This window comes from Phaethon lepturus, unplaced genomic scaffold, assembly GCF_000687285.1.
Source record: "Phaethon lepturus isolate BGI_N335 unplaced genomic scaffold, ASM68728v1 scaffold41377, whole genome shotgun sequence".
NCBI classification, from domain to species: domain Eukaryota; kingdom Metazoa; phylum Chordata; class Aves; order Phaethontiformes; family Phaethontidae; genus Phaethon; species Phaethon lepturus.
Genome location: NW_010554782.1, coordinates 2,104 through 9,188, shown reverse-complemented (window position 1 = coordinate 9,188; position 7,085 = coordinate 2,104).

Genomic DNA, 7,085 nt, shown 5'->3' with positions numbered 1-7,085 from the left:
TGTGAGAAGTCTCACATTACCAGCAAACATATTGCACATTAGGCAAAAAATTACTCGTTCAGAACTATTTCTTAAGCAAAAGAACAAACTCAAGAGGGATTCACACAAATCACATTCCTGCTACTCCTATTTGTAACACTCTCTAATTGCATGGAGTCCTCCTATGAAAGCCATGCTGCCTTTGAAAACTCAAGCACATGGGAATGTTTGTTTTTCTTTAATACTGTATTAACAGTTTGCACTGCCAGTGGTCCCTGAGCTGAAAGAATCTAAACGGGCCCTTCACGCACTATCATTTAATAAACCTATTGAAGTATCACATTTTTTAAATACTTTCCAAGACATTTCTTTTGTCATTCTTACAGGCACAACATTTCATATGTCCGGAAAAATAAAGCATCATCAGAAAGGACAGATGTAGTTAACACACTACCCTAATAAAGTAAATCAAGTTACAAAAATCACAATTCACTCCTTTTTAAATTGAATTACTCATTTTTGAGGCTCCAATAGCAGAAATTCAGGTTACATAACTTAAGCCAGGAAAGAAGTGAGAGTTAGATGTCCCACGGGGTGTACAGCTCTCCTTCCATTTCCCTGTGATAGAAGGAAACCCATTCCTTTGTGTTACAATGCACCTGTAGCATGACTATATAATCTCAAGTCCAAACTTAAGAGTATTCACTTCCTGTAAGCAAATACGAATATCCTCACGGCGGTGCTTTACTGACTGCCTTACTTCCTGGTTTAGTCAAGAATCTCTCCTCTCAGGAAGAGGTTATCAAAATAGGAGCTACCAGGTTTTCTTTTGTTCTTTAGAAAGCAAAGCTTACTTCAGGACATCCTATCATAGTTTACATAACAAAGTTTGAAGTCAGCTGGTACGACTTTATCCAAACTGGTTGACCAATCACAAGACTATTCTGCTAAAAGGTGTGTACAGTGGGACAGTGATAAGTATCTTATTTTTACATTTTCTCCACTGTGAACACCTCTTGCACAACTAAGCGTATTTCAAAATTTGCTCAGGAAGCATCAAGCCACAAAAAGTTCTGCATGTATCATATCTAGTGTATGAAAACAAACCCCAAAGGATTACTTTTAACATATACACCTGAAAGTTAATGCCCAACAAAAGCAAATTTTAACTTCTGAAAAAGCATATTAAATATAGAAGCTTTAAAAGAAAAAAGGCTTCCTGACTTCAGCTACAATGGTGGAAGAAAATGGAGTTGTTTTGCTACCACAAAGCTTACCGTGTGGATGCAAAAATGTTGTTTTCATTAATTCTGTAGCAAGGTCAATACATTAGTTCTCACCTAAGTTTAAGACGTAGTCCTCACTACATCTAACTTTAAATCTGTTACCCATAATTAAACATATAAATTTAATACTGAATCATTTGTCTTATTATTGAAGAAAGCTACAGCTGAACTGTTAAGTTCTCAGATGTGTGATATCGATGAGGTTTGAATTGTGCACTTCAAACAGCTGCCTGACAAAAGGCAAGTTATGAAGTAAACAAATATTGATTTTCTTCCTCTCCCTAAATTCGAGAAGACATCAGTTGCTCTAAATGTGTAGAGAGATTATACAGGATATTAGACACTATCTGGGATGCTGATAAGCTAAAAGGCATTCACCGTCCCTGCATAACAAGTAGCATTTCAGACTCTGAAGGGAGAAAGTCTAAGTCCCCATCAGGATGAGGGTAATAAAGAATGGCACAGTGCGGATGCAAGAAAGTCTGCAGTATGTAACATGCAGTCCCGCAACATGCAGTATGTTAGCTGCAGCCGTCTGTCCCAGAGTTTCATCCACTGCACTGCTCAGGATCAGCAGACCCAGTAACGCCAAACTGAAGGAACACACCAAACTACAAATACACATGGGAAAATCAAGTATGTCCCACGGCTGGGTAGACGGATACCCAGAACTGGACAACTGCTGGGTGGAATATTCCCCTCAACTTTCACACTACAAATAAATCATCAGTTCGTACCTCTGCTCATTTTATAGCAGCCTGATAATCTGCCCCACTTTCCACTTCTCCTACTGTCAAGACCTTAAGGAAATGAAACTGCCTGGTGAGTGAACTCACAAGACCCAATACCATCAAGTGGCTCAGAACAACCAGCGCCACTGTCAACCATTGCTTTTTTATTATTTCCAAGTAATCAAATTTTCTGAAATTCTAAAACAAAACTGTAAATAATTATTCTTATGCATTGAGTATATTGTGAAAAATCAGTTTATGACTTAATTGTGGTGTGGGGTTTTTTTTACCACAAATACAGCTTGGGACACAAAAATTCAAAAAGACACCGTGAGTCTTCTATTATTACCTTGCAAGGAATATTTAAATCTTATTAACACTTTATTTTATTTTCCTTGTTTTTCATTCTGCTTAAAAAAAGACAACCATTTTTCTTCATCACTAGAAAATGTAAACTGGAGCTTAACCTACCCTACAGATCTCTTTAAAAGAAGGCAATTTTTATATGTTCTACATTTCAAAAATGCCAGATAATCAGAAATATTCCAGAAAAGTAAAATCTGACACCCTGTTTCAGTTGTGGCTGCCTATTCAACAAGTAAATGTTTACAGACAGACCTCAAATTCCGTGTACTTTCATTAAGCCCAAGGAAAGCAAACAGAAGATTTTGTAACACACACACACACCATTTCCCACCATGTTCGTCCTTCAGAGTCAATGAAAAACCACCAGTGACTGCTGGATGGCTTTACACGGCTGTACAACACTTGGAGTGGATGTACCCCACTGCCAAGAACAGTGCAGGCTGACACAACTGTGTATCAAGCACCAGGATATGCAGAAGATCCGTTTCTTTAACGAGAAGGTGCAAGTATGTGCTTGGCTCTTCACAGCATAAGTAAGAAGTAACGAAGCGATGGTGGCTTGCAAGCCTTGAGGAACCAAGCAGCTCACACAAACAGTTAAATGTTTTGGTGGTACCGGTTTTAGGTAACCCGATTACATTAAAAGCCTTTCTTGACCATCCCAGAGGCTCTGCCCATGTTCTAACCTGGAACTGTAACCCACTTACTGCATAGCTTTAGACTACTTCTCTCTTCAGTACTTTTCCTGAAACTTACAGAATTGTTCTATAACTAACCTAACTCATTGCACTCCGTCCATTCATAAAAAGACCTTCTACCACAATATGGCAGCTACAGTTTTAGAACATAGTTCCTCACTGAGAAAAGACTGCTGGCCAGCAAATCAACACCTGATATTAGGATCATTCAAAGTAAGTAATTGTGTTGATAAAACACATTCCTGTGAATGTTAAATTCTACTTTGCCATTCTTTCAGTTTGAGCTATTACAAAACAGCATCAAAGCCATTTTGCAAAAACAGTTTTACAAGCCTTCCTATTTCTGACCAGCTAAACAGAAAAGTAGTTAAACCTAGAAATAATACCCATCACTTGTACCTCAGTCTTCATCAGCACGAGTAGTGACAATACACTAAACTACCACGTAGCTTTTTAATGTGAAATTACGAAACAAAAGTTCCCCAGACAACTTTTAGCCTGTTACATGAAAGTGCACAAAGTTGTTTCTGTGGTATCCTAGGATTGCAGTAAGATACATAAATGAGCCCCTGTTTAACTCTCCTCTTTTCAATTCTTAGTACAATCATAGAAAAATGTAAAGTAATTGTCCGTGGATGAAAACCACTATACCTCAACTGAAGTAATCTGTATCGTAACTCACATTAGCTGCAGATACTTACCTAGACCTCAGGAAGAAATGGAAGAGAGACCGTCAAACAAGTCTACATTTAAAATGTCCACTGTTACCAAATCAGATCTCATTATCAAAGTCAGTAAAATAGATGTAAATTAATTTAAAACTAAATGTTTATGACAATTTAAAAAAAACCAGAACTTGGAAATCTTGCACATTCTCATTAATATATTACCTTTATTTGAACAAAGTATATATATACTGCATAGTCTCAGAAAAAAAGCAATAGCTCCAAAAAAAGAACTCGAAAGTCCAACTATTTTGTTCTTTTAAACACCTAATTAACAACTGTTACTAAAAATAATATGTAAGACAAACAGTTTCTGATTCCAGAGAAGTAAAATGGCACCATCTAGTGACTTACAGATGAGAAAATCAAGTCCAGAAAGTTGTCATTTACTTCCTCACAACACCATGCATTCAAGTTTGGAAACAACAACAAAAGGAAACTGAAAAATAAACATGAATGCTGGAACACTATAGAACAAGGAATTGAAAGTCAAGTGTTATTACCCAAGGATTATTTTTCTACCAAACTAGGTACCTATCATCTTTAGTATAATAAAATGTTTTTGGAGGAACATACAATAAACATTTAATAGCCACATACTGCTGACCCAAATATCTTCCCAGGAAAGCCAAATGCTTTTTAAGCAATGGCAACAACAGCTTATTAAGGAGTTTTCTACCAGTTAATGATAACACACATAGCTGTCAAAATTTATAAATAAAAATCAACTAATTTCAACGCATCTAACTCTTCACTGATAAAATAAGGCAGCAGCCCCTTCTTTTCAATTAATAACACCACATCATATTTGCACAGGCACCGTGATCCTACGTGATTATCTTCACTGATTCACATTTCCAGCAGATTGCCTAAAAGCTGCCAGCATAGAACATTTCTAAGCTAGTTTTACAGAACTAAACTTTAACTGCTTCTGTTACACACATTGCATACATTTTATAAAATCTTCCAGGAATTCATGCACTAGAAAAATATAGACAAAAGCAGAATGTTTGCTACTCTCTGTATTTTTTCTGCTGTGCTTTTCTTAAAGGGATATATTGAAAAAAAAATTTAGTCACATTTTTCTCAACAAGAAGTCATATGCCCCCCGGTGGACTATCAAAGAGGGCTTTCACTTTAGGAATTGCTATACAGAAAGTGAAAGAGTGAAGGAGGCTGTGCAGTGGAGATTCTACACTCTTCAGACATTTCTCACCAATGTTCTCTTTTTTGTTCTTTGCTCTCTGTGTGTATTTAAAAAATACAAAGAACAGTTTCTTGTTTTGCTAGAAAAGTTAAAGTCTCTAGCAACTCAAAAAAATCCCCACCAAAACCCACCACTCTAAACTTTTAGGGTATCCCACCCTAAAAAGTGGGACAGGTTGAAGTTATAGCATCAGGGAATTATCTTTTTCTTACACACTGAGACACTGAAAATACTTTGTGAAGATTACAGTGATCTGTAGCTCTGCTGGCTTCTCACTTATCCATAGCTCTATGGCAGGCCAAAGAATACTACCTACTCCTAATAAAAACAAGATAAATAAGGTTAACTGCTTATGCTAACAGGGTTGAAAGCCTTTAAGAAAAGCAACAGACAGGAGAGCTGGCATTGCTCCATACTGTTGCAATATTCAGCAAAAATAAGTAAAAAAAAAAAAAAATCATCACGGAAATCACAGAAGAGCAAGCTACTACAAACTGCTACAGGTATGGACCATACTCCAAGAACACACGGCTAAAATCCTGTCTGGTTAGAACAAGCACTGAGTCAAACAATTCAATTTTATCCACTAACTTCAATGTATGCAGCTGGCCCAGATCAAATTATCTTTCTATTTCTATGAACCACTTCACCACACAAATATCTATTTCAGCTTTAGCAGAGCACAGAAACATGTATTTGAACAGACTGTCCTTCCTCTTTCAGAACTGATTTCAATTCAAGCTGAAATTTCTGCCTGCAAGAATGGTTTTCAGCTGACACACAGTAAAAATGGGACTCTTGTAATCAGTCGTGAGAACACCTGCAGAGCTCACTTGTATGATTTTCAAAATGTGATTTTAAAAAAAAAAAACTTTATTTGCAAATATGTGGGGGTATTATTTATAAAATTTAATTGTCACTTGTTTTAACCATCATGGAGACAAACACAGTGGAAGTCCACAGACTCCCATTTGAAAAGATGACTTTTCCAATCTCAGCTACAGATAGTCATGGGACTAAAACAGCAAATGCTTCTGGTCATAAAAAGCAGTAAAGTAAGGAAAACACATGTTAAGAGTATCTTCTGATTATAAAATTTTGTATTAATACCTTGAAGGAAAAGGCATGCAAATAATTCAAAGAGAATACATGAACAAATATGCCTTTTTAGGACTATTCCGTCTTTAAATTGGTTGCGCTAAACTTTTCACAAGCTGATGTTCACATGCTGAATTAGTTACATAATTAAAAAGAGATACATTAAACTGCCCCCTAAAGTTAAAAGGAAAAATGATAATTTCTACTACTTAAAGCCTAATAACAAGGGACGTCACTAAGGTGTAAAGTTTAGGACCCTGCACGTCTCGAAATAAAAGTAGCAGAAAATTTCAGAGGAAAACTTGCTCGTGTTCTAAACCTCGCTTTTCATGTAGGTGAATCTCTCTGCAGGGGAGGCTGAGCTCACTTGTTTGAAACCACTGCTCTAGATCAGAGCAGACAGACTTGCCGTGGAGTCTTTTAAGAGGCACTTAAGCATCTGACATCTCCTTTAAAAACAGAAGGAGCATAAACCTTTAGATACTGGATTGGTGAAACTAGTGAGCATGGTAGTACGTTACCAGGGTATGGGGGTCTTTTTATTTAATTTTATTAATAGATGGTATCACTTAAAACATTCTAACTACGGTAAATGCGCAAAGACGGTCAACATACCTCTATAGCTGAATCTTTGATATTTAATGTAATCTAATAATTGGCACAGTTATCATAACACAGTCTTCATCTTGGTTGCACAGGAAATGCTTAGGGCACTCTGACTAACTTCATACTTCTTTGTATGCTACAGACACAATCATGTCTTCACAAAAGACATGCATGTGTCTGTCAAAAAGCTGTCAAAAGTCCAGTGGAATCAGGTAGCTAACTCATTGGTATGGAGAAATATGCACTAATCAAAATCAGTGTTGGTCACCTTTTTCCCAAAGCAAGAAGATTTTGGCAAGAGTTTTGGAACACACATCAAAGTTTTCACTTGTTATTTGGAAACTGAAAATAAACATAATATCTTTTTCTCTTGGTTTAACATCGGAAAT